At 33.7% G+C, this 10,643-nt stretch overlaps 1 long non-coding RNA gene across 1 annotated transcript; it reads left to right on the top strand.

Moving 5' to 3' along the window:
• Positions 1-683: 683 nt before the first annotated feature.
• LOC145163034 (uncharacterized) lies at positions 684-9,058 on the top strand. Its single transcript, XR_013739523.1, has 3 exons — positions 684-885; positions 1,917-1,963; positions 8,812-9,058. It is a non-coding gene; the product is annotated as an uncharacterized LOC145163034 (long non-coding RNA).
• Positions 9,059-10,643: the final 1,585 nt, after the last annotated feature.

The following is a 10,643-nucleotide window of genomic DNA, read 5'->3' as shown; positions in this document are numbered from 1 at the left end:
AGAAGAGTCAGAAAGAATCCATGGTAGAGGATAAGTGGAAAGTTTTTAGATTTATTTAACTGGTGTATGATGACAAATTTAGTGGGGATATGGGTGTATGATAGTCAGAAACATAACGGGTGTGTTGTGACCGACGGGGATAGGATTTGACATGTTACTCATTTCCTAGGATATTTAAATGCTTGAGCATAATGGATGTGTTGTGCCAAGTGGGAAGGGAAGTGAACCATTGGTTCTTTCTCTGGATATCTAAAATATTCATATAAATTGTGTTATTGGATGAAATATACTTATGTGAAAAGATATTGATGAGATCGTTCGTTTATCTATTTATGATCAAAACCTTAGTTTCATGTCATCATTTTGGAAGAGTTTACAACGAGAAATGGATTATCTGGTCAACAAGTTAAGGAATGTGGAGATACAACTCATGAAAGCTCAGTGAAAGTATCATAAAGGGTCAGATGCAACATGGGGAAACATATGAGATAAGAATACCAAATACCCTTATTTGGTTGTGTAGTTCAAATTCCGAGGACAGAATTTTTCGAAAGGGGGGAAGTTTGTGATAACTCAAATTAAAATAAAAGTATAAATATATATAATTTGGTTATATTATTAAAATAATATAATTGGTGATTAATTAGGAGTAATTGGATCTAATTAGGAGAAATAATTAGGTTTAAATCCTCAAAACCGTCAATCCATGATTAGGCCATAAATTCGAGCAACTGAGTGGATAGTAACCGATGAAACATTAGGCAATATATAGAGCTCGAAATTTCTGGTGGAAACCCCACTGGAATTGTGAAGAAAGGTGAAGGAACGAATGAAAAATTGGAGCTAGAAGTTCTAGAAATTTTCGGAGTTTTCTACCAAGTTAAGGTATGATTATTTGATTTTAGCTTGGTATAGTTCTTTGATTAGGTGTATATATCTTCATTCGTGTTCCGGTTCCATCTAACGTCTCAATTCAGGCCAATTATGATCTTATAGATGGAAAATTAAAATAATATAATTTTAGTATAGAAAGCTTGAATACATCTTGATTTGGGTTGATTCTTTTTGAAAACTATTTATGGGTATATGTTATCAAGAAGTGGAGATAAATATTGGTAATTTTACCAAATGATTTAAAGTGATCATAAGCAAAAATTGAAGCTTTCAGTAGGCGTAAAAATGGCAGAAATAAAAAAAGAATTTTCGGGTTAAAAAGAGAGTAATTCGGATTTTTGTTGGGCGGGTCAAGAAAATACTTTAAATTAAAAATAAATGATTTTGGAAAGTAATAAATAAGTGGAAAACACAGACCTTGGAAACGGGGCCATCGTTTCGAGCCTAATGTGTTCTCCATTTAGTTTTATTTTTGATTTCAAATCACAAGGTACAGAAGTGGTCCCTGCAACTTCTATAAGCGGATGTTTTTTTATAAAGCTAACAATTTCATTCAACTCTAGCGTTTTTCTTGTGAAATGAAACTAAAGTTACATAAATGGTCCTTGAATTGTGAATACTTTGACGATTTCAATTCTTTTAAAAATGTTACGTTTGTAGATAGAAAATGGGCATAGAAAATGTGTTGCGGTTTTAATAACTTGTTAGTCTTATTTATTATTATTATTATTATTATTAATTATTATTATTATTATTTTTGTCCATAAGTCTTTGTTTTAAGGTTTAGTTATTTTGACATTTGAGTATTAAATCTTTTACGGGTAAAACCTCCTTAAACGAGAATGACAACATGAAAAAAAAAAGATAATAATATTTTTATTAAAATTGTTACGAACATTTTAATTAACGTGATGGAATAATTATTGGTTGGCCGAACGAGACATGTGTGTGATGGAACCGAAACGAGCACGTAGGATGTTTTCTAGGACGATTACCTTAGAAAATTTGTTCGTGGAACGTAGGGTGCAGAATAGCAATAAAGGTTCGGTTAGGACTTATCGGCTGTAAGGTGAGTTTTTTTTCGTGTTCTGTGGTTGCTCGCACATAAATGTTTATCATGTGTTTTATATGCGGCTTTTTAGTTATTTATTCACAATATATTTTATGATAAGTATGGTTCTGTGCAAATGTTATTTTGAGTTGTTTAGCTATTGTGCGTTTTTTAGGGTGACATGTTTAGTGGGAATGGGTGGGGTGTTTAATCGCCATGACCATGGTGGATGTGTGTGATCGGCGGTGATGGGAATTGAGATTTATACTCATTTCCTTGGATATTTAAAATATTTGAGTACAATGGATGATGAGTTGTCTCCAGGAGAAGGGTAATGGACCTTTGGTTCTTTCTCTGGATAATTAATCGTTCCCCTAGATTATGTCATCAGGTGATATGTTTGTTGTATGATTTATTGAAGATATATAATAAAACTACTATATTTTTTTTTAAATGATGAACATGTATGTGCACCACGAACTCACTACGCCCTAGGCTTACTCTTTTAGAAATTTTAAATGTGCGCAACCCTGGAAACTATTTAGCAATTGGCAGAGAAAAGTTCAAGGAGAATGATTGATCCAGAAGACGACAAAGGAATTCCGCAAAGACGTACACCCGGAGTTGTTCAATTGAAGACTTTATTTTATTTTATTTTGCTTCCGCTCTAGTTTAGTCTATAAGTAAGTTTAGAATTGATCTTGGGAGATATTGGAACGATTATTTTTCATTTAATCGATATTTGAAAATTGGGGTGTTACAATAGTGGAAGGTGTGTGATGAAATATATGGAGATGTCACCCCATACTGTGGATGGAATAGGAAGTGGTTGTAGCAACCCGTAAGGTCGATGGATTGGTGACTTGATTTGTTGGCAAATTTGGCAGTCACAGATGAACTTAGTGACATCGGACTTGAGTTTGGGCCCAAAAAAGTGGACGGGATGCGTCACATGGTGGGAAGTATGAATGAATGTCCCCCTAGCGGAGTAGAGTGATACTTACATAGCAGCTGATGGCGAACTGAGGAGCCTATGGGTATGTACAGTCATTGTTAGTGATAGAGTAATTCGTCGCGAAACTGGAAAGTGTCGCGAATATTTGTTTTGTTGAGTACTATTGAACTAACACTTGAACTTCTGATGTAGCATAGAACTCACGTAACAATGTTAACCAGGCAGGGTTTATAACAGAGACAACAAACAGTTGCGGAAGGTCGACGCGACTTAGGGCATCAACAACAAGGTTTTCTTTACTGGGTTTATAGATGATCTCAAAATCGTAACCCAAGAGTTTTGTCGCCCACTTCTATTGCTCGAAAGTTTGTACAACTTAAGAAAGGAGGTGCTTGAGGCTCCGCTGATCAGTGAAGATCCGAGATTTTCTGCCGAATAAATATTGCCGCCATTTTTTGGCTGCTTCTGTGATGACAAAGAGCTTTCTAACATATGCCGAGGTGACTTGAATCCGCAGGCAAAACCGTTTGCTAAAAAACAAAATGGGTCGATCATTTTGAGACAACACTGCCCCAATGGCTATGTTGGACGCGTCTGGTTACATTGAAGGTACTTGTGAAGTCTTGAAGGGTTAGAGTGAAGAACTGGGTCATAGCAGCCTGAAGTTTTTTGAATGATTTAGTGGGCTCGGGGTCCATGCAAATGTTGATTTGCGAAGGATATCAGTTAAACCTACTGCTATGGTAGCGTACCCTTGAACAAAACGTCGATGGTATCTAGTGAGACCTAAGAATCCTCGCAATGTAATGAAGTTAGTGGGTTGTGACCAATGTTGTATTGCTTCTAACTTTTCTGGGTCAGCTTGACTCCTGATGCAGAGATGATATGGCCTAGGTACCCAATGCTACTGACTGCAAATGTGCACTTGTATGGTTTTGCATGAAATTTGTTTTGAGTCGGTTTCTGGAATACATGCTTGAGGTGGTGGTAATGGTGATCGATTGAAGCGCATTAGATAAGGATATCATCAAAGAAGATGAGAACATACCGCCTTAATACATCCCGAAATAACTCATTCATAGTTTCCTGAAAGGTATAAGGTGCATTGAAAAGCCCGAAGGGCATTACGAGGAACTCGTAATGTCCGTAGACGGTTTGGAATACAGTTTTGTGTGTGTCTTCAAGAGCCACCCGAATTTGGTGATAGCTGACGCGAAGGCCGATTTTGGAGAAGATCTTGGCGTTGTGTAATTCATCAAGTAATTTGTCGACGATGGGAATAGGAAAGCGATCCTTAACTGTGGGGGAATTTAGTACACGATAATCCACACAAAAACATCATGTCCCATATTTTTTGTGAACCAGTTACACCAGGGAAGAGAATGGACTATGACTTGGTTTGATGATACCCTTATTCAACATATCAGTGATTAAAGATGTCATAATCTGTTTTTGGTAGTACGGATAGTGGTAGGGTTTTACGTTGACCATGGCTGCATTAGGAAGGGTCGGTATGCGATGATCTTGAATGTGTGTGGTGGTAGGGAAATAAGTATATCAAATATTTTTTTTAGTAGGTGTGAAGATGACTTGTGATGTGTTCATTATCATGGGAGAGGTTGGTATTGGATACTTCTTGGGTGTGAGGTTGGAATTGAAAATATAGGGCGTGAAGAGAAGCTACACTCTTTTTTTATGAGGGAGTGGATATCAGTAGGTGAGGCAGCTGTCGATATGGGCTCTCCTTTAATGGTAATGGCAGTGGGCCCAATGTTGAAAGTAATTTGAGGAATGGAAAAGTCAGCAAGGATTGGGCCTAAGGTACTGAGCCATGCCATACCTAAAATCACATCGACACCTTCCAATGGTAGGATGAAAAATGGAATGGTAAATGATGTCTTTTGCAACTGAAGTTCTAATGATCGGAAAAATTCGTTACAGTGAAGATAGTCTCTATTGCCAACGATGACGGAAAAGGAGGGAATTTCATCATAAGTGAGCTTGAGGGAAGCTACTAGTCGTGGTTGGATAATATTGTTTGTGCTCCCCGAATCGACTAAAATCTTGACCGGTTTGTTTTGAATATACCATGTGACTCTAAGGTATTGTGGGGAATCTAGACCATAGAAGGTTGTTGTCGATAAAGAAAGAAAGTAATCTGAAGGCGTGGTTGATTCAAGAACGACGGTGTCACCCGGTAGCGGAAACTCCAACTCCGTGCTTTCTTCGTTATTTTCTATCATCAAGAACTGTGGGGGTTACATTTATGTCCCGGAGATTACTTCTCGGGGCACCTAAAGCAAAGCCCTTATGCTCATCACTTTTGGAGAGCTTCAAATGACAATTTGTGACAATATGATAAATGGTAGGGTAGGTTTAGGTGGGGTCTCTGGCATAAGCGGTGCTATGGGGTTGACTTTAGGTGTAGCATGGTTTGTGTAGGAAGTAGCAGTGAAGGAAGTGTTGGTGGTAAAGGAACGAGGAGTGGTATACATGGGCTTTGTAAGGTTAAGTTTGTCTTCTATGAGTTTTGCAAGCCCACATGTTTGGTGAAGACTAGTAGGATGGAGAATGGCGATTTCATTTTGCATGTCCGGACGAAGGCCAGAGATGAAGCAGTTTTGGATTGCTTTTGATGATAGCCTATTCACACAATTGCTGATCTTCTCAACTTCTGACTGGTAAGCAAAGACGATGGTGGTTTGTTTGAGCTTGAATAAGGTAGCTTGGTGGTTTTCGAATGTTGATGGACCAAACCGGAGTTCTAATGCCCGACAGAATTCTGGCCAAGCTCTCAACAGGTAATTATTGGCTAAATATTTGTACCAACTAAGTGCATCTCCGGTAAAGTAAAAGACAGCAGGTGGTAGTCTTTGTAGGTTCGAAATGTTGTAATACTCGAAATAGTTGTTGGCTTGGAATATCCAATCCAACGGGTTGGAGCCGTTGAAGTTGGGGAGGTAGATTTTGGGTGGTCGAGGTTGATGATTTGGTGGTAGGGGTGTAACTTTGGTGGTCATAATGTTGACCAACTTCTCCAATTCGGTAGATGTGGTCGTGGAGATGCGAATAAGAGTCTGCATCTGATCATGGACGACATTGTTGGAGATGTCGGCTGGAGAACCGGAATCAACTTTTGAAGGCATGGGCACGGAGAAATGAAAGCACCAATTTGATATATGTCGTTTTAAGATGGCAAATCTCCCAAGAAAAATCAAGAAAGTTGGAGCAATTTTCTAGGGGTTTTTTTCATATCCTTCAACAACAGATTATAAGCTAATAAATATGCATAAGTTTGCTAAAAACTAGGAACTAGTAGTTGGTCATGGACCTTATGAAAGCAGCTAAACATGGTGCTAAATTCATGCAACTAAGACTAAAATGGAAAAGACTAATTTAACTGGAGACCACTTCTTCTTCTGTTCTTCTAATGTGATTCTTCATTAATCCAAAAGTCTAGCAGGCTTCCTTGTTACTTATTTGGGCCTGGATGTACTTATGACTAGGATAATGTGTTTTGGGTTGGGTTCCTCTGTAGGTGGGTTCGTATCAACACCCCATGGCTTGTTTTGAAGCAAGTCTGATTTTTTATTTTGTATCTAAAAGGAAGACTTTTTCATACCAAAGTGCAGATCTTCTTTTGCCTTTCCATAAACCAAGAGCAGTGTTGAAGGTGCTTGTGGTTAATCGTTCTTTTCTGAGGGCAAACCAATGTTTGCAACGTTAGGCATGGGAATTTGATGGGATGAGTTAACAAGTCAAAGTTAGCCATCATGGGTTTCAGGCTAGAGAGGATGATGTTGGTGATGCATAGGTTAGAAATGGTCGGAGGAAGTTGGACTGGAATTTCATTCTCTTGAGAATTATGTGGAGTCTAGTGACACAGGCGTTGGTCATTTTGGAAGTCTAGAAAAACGATAAATAGATCTATAAAAATTAAAAACCAAATCAAACAGGTGGATCAAGATCTTAAACATAAGAAATAGAGAAATAAAGAGGTTCATCAATTTGGGGAGATAAGAACCCTAAAAACGTTTAACATTTGTAACTTGGAATTGCTTGAAGATTTGAGATAAAGCATTATATAAAAAATCCATGGAAACTTTCCTAATTAAGAGGAGAGATAGGGTCTCCAATTGAGTTTTAACAGAGTGTAAAAAGCAGAGTTGGTGGCTAAACTGTTTTGATATAAAATTATTGTTAAAACAATAAGAACTTCATTAATTCAATAACCCTAAAAACATTCAATCGGGAAGCAATTGCTTTAATAGTTGAAATGAATATTTATGAGAAAACCCATTGGAGTTTTGTGAACATGAGAGGATATACTGGAGTCTTCCAATGATTAAAATGGACCTAGTGATGACTGTCACTTAAGAAACGACACAAAAAAACGAACTGATTCAATACTTTAATCATATTCTTTACTAAAGAAACCTCAAATTTGACATGACCTTGGTTCAATAATTTTATTCATATAATAATCGGTGTTCAGAAAGGAAAGATGAACATATTAGAATAAGGAAAACGATGTCTCCTACTAGGTCCAGCCGTCGAGATCGAGGTAGGTCTCTGGAGGAAAATTACGTTCAATCGATGCTCATGGAAGTCGTCGTCAATGGCAGCTGGAATAGGATGCTGGTTGTGAAAGATTATGAGTTTGAGAGAGCGAGCACGACACACGAGAGTTTAGGGATCTATATTTATCTATCTATCTATATCTATATCTATATATACTTATAAAGGAAACATTTTTCCTTTCACCACATTCATTTGAAACTCCCATGACTTCAATTGCTTTCTAATAATGATTATAAGTTGGTTAATAAGGTTAAATAAATATCTAACCTAAAGTGTAATCATATATAAACTAAATTTCAATATTTAAATAGTATATTACTTTTACTTATAAAGTTATGTCTTTAACTTTTAACATATTAAACTTAATTTATTATTTTTAAAATCTTGTTGTATGAAAACCATTATCATTTTAAAGCTATAATTTTTGAACAGTTTCGATAAAATACTTAAATTGTTAATTTAAATATAACATTATAGGGTCAACTTAAATATAAATTTTCGTTCAACTTAAATAACCCAAAGAATATTTTTTACATAGTTAAAAGTGATAAATTATAGTGTCTTTCTATTAATGAATATAAATTGGTTAATAAGGTTAAATAAATATCAAACCTAAAGTGTAATCATAAATAAACTAAATTTCAATATTAAAATAATATCTTTATCTATATCTATATCATATCATACTATACTTATAAAGTAGACATTTTTTCTATTACCACAATCATTTGAAACTTCCATGTCTTTTCATATTTCTTTATAATAATGATTCCATTCAATTTAAACATACATAACTTTTCACTAGCATCTAATTAACAACTACCACTCAATAGTTTTTTTAACTTATGATACTTAATGGTTCTTATGACATCAATTGATTAAAATTAATATATATATATATATATATATATATATATATATAGTAAACAATGGTAGATTTTTATTAGAACAGTTTACAAGAGTTGTGTGAATGGAAGAGAGGTAGATTAGAAACTTCATACAAAAATATTATCAATGGAGAGCATAAGTAATAAGAAAGAGGAAGATGACGATGAGAAGGAAATATGAAAGTTTATGGTAAGAAACATTGCTTCAATTTCTTATTTCTTATTATCCAAATTTATACTGTATAATTATGATTTTGGTTAGAATGAAAAATATTATATATGAAGATGCTTTAATCATTGCCTCTAGATTCACATGAGCAACAAGACTATTTCACAACAATACAAAACAAGAATGGATACAACTAGCGTAGTTCATGCTTCTTGATTTTAAAATTTTGGTGTTTCAATATATTTTAATGTTTTGCATTTTCTTTTCATGAAAGTTATAATCATGTTCAGTTGGGTCCCAAAAGGAAGCTATGCAACTAACCGTCTAAAGTCTAAAGCTAACGGTCCATGTCGTATAAATTATAATGGAGTTTGCAAGATGGTGCAGATTAATGTGCATTCCACTTCAAATTATATAACTAGACTTTTAAAAAGATTCATTGGGTTTAATTTCTAGGATAATGTAATGGATTGCATGTCGGTGTTTAATTTTATAGGTCTTCATGTTGTGTTGGATGTTCATAATCGTTTACATGGAAATGATCATATAGATGACAATTATGTAGATAATAAAGCTTATTAAAATTGATTTTGTTATATTCCATAAAAATGGTAAATTTGATTTGATGATATATCATTACAGGCTATTATTTGATTATAAATCGTATAATCATTCATGATCTTTTTATGTAGATAATAAAGCTTATTAAAATTGATTATGTAGATAATAAAGCTTATTAAAATTGATTTTGTTATATTCCATAAAAATGGTAAATTTGATTTGATGATATATCATTACAGGCTATTATTTGATTATAAATCGTTGAATCATTCGTGATCTTTTTAAACAAGACGTTTATGATTTAACTTTAAGGTAATCAAAAGTGAAATAAGATTTAGCCATTGCAATTTGCTCCTCTAATTTTATGTTATGCTAATGAAAAGCACAATGGCATGGGACTCTCACAAAATACAAATCATTTAATTGTTTTATAACTTATGTTTTCTAATAACATATGAGGGCTAAAACTCATTTTGAGTTTTATAATTATTATTAGTCTGGTTAGAATCTATTACAAAATATTTTGATATCAATTATAAACATATTTTATTTATAATTTTAACTTTTCCTTTAATTCGTTGTATTTACGTTATCAATAATTTATATGGTTAATTATTTTTTCATATGTTGTAATAGTCGATCAATTTATCCGTAATAAAAAAAAATAGAACCCCAATATCGACAATTTTAGGAGCAGTTTTGAAATATTAAAAAGAAGACATAACATGTTCTAGGATCGGTTCTAATATTCTAGGGTCGCAGGTTCCAATTTTAATACGCCTATATATAAAAAATGACCAAAAATCATAGATAAAATTATAAATTTCAACATACTTTAACCATATATTTATTTTACTGCGCAACGCGCTGGAATACGTCTAGTCACACTATCATACTATACTTATAAATGATACATTTTTCCTTGAACTTCATGCATTTGAAACCCCCATAAAAATTGCAAACACCTCATGCATTTGAAACAATTCAAAGGTTTTATAACTTATATAATATATTTAATAAACAATTAATGGATAGTCCACTATAAAAATGTCAATCTCTTTGAATAGACACACAAATACAAATCACATACAAAATTCACAAAGAAAACAAGTTCAAAGGTTTTTGTGTTGGTTTAAGGGCTTTGGACCATTTTTCGAGCCATGTTATTATGTTGAAGTTTTTAATTTGTAAGTTTGTTATATACTAATTTTTTTTTAATATTTTCTTGGTTTAAGTATTCTTTTAAGAATATCATTGTATGTTGTGGTTGAAATTTTAATGTAAATTAGATTAGATTCATGTTATCGATCATATGTTATGAAATGTGATATATATAATATTTAATTAACTATTGTATACATGTTTGTATGTTCGTATTGCTTCAAAACATTAAAAATCATGGATATTTCATATTATCCATATTATCCATGTAAGTCTCTTTTAAAATGCAAATTGTCTATCTTATCACTTTATATTTTAGTATATGTTTAATATTTTAATTATAATTATAAGTGTTTTTTAAAAGTTTCTTTCACTTATTAATAA

The sequence above is a fragment of the Lactuca virosa genome, chromosome 3 (assembly GCF_052849685.1).
Source record: "Lactuca virosa cultivar CGN04683 chromosome 3, Lactuca_virosa_CGN04683_v6, whole genome shotgun sequence".
In the NCBI taxonomy this organism is placed as follows: domain Eukaryota; kingdom Viridiplantae; phylum Streptophyta; class Magnoliopsida; order Asterales; family Asteraceae; genus Lactuca; species Lactuca virosa.
The sequence above is the reverse complement of the archived record's forward strand: the minus strand, read 5'-3'. Positions and strand labels throughout refer to the sequence as shown.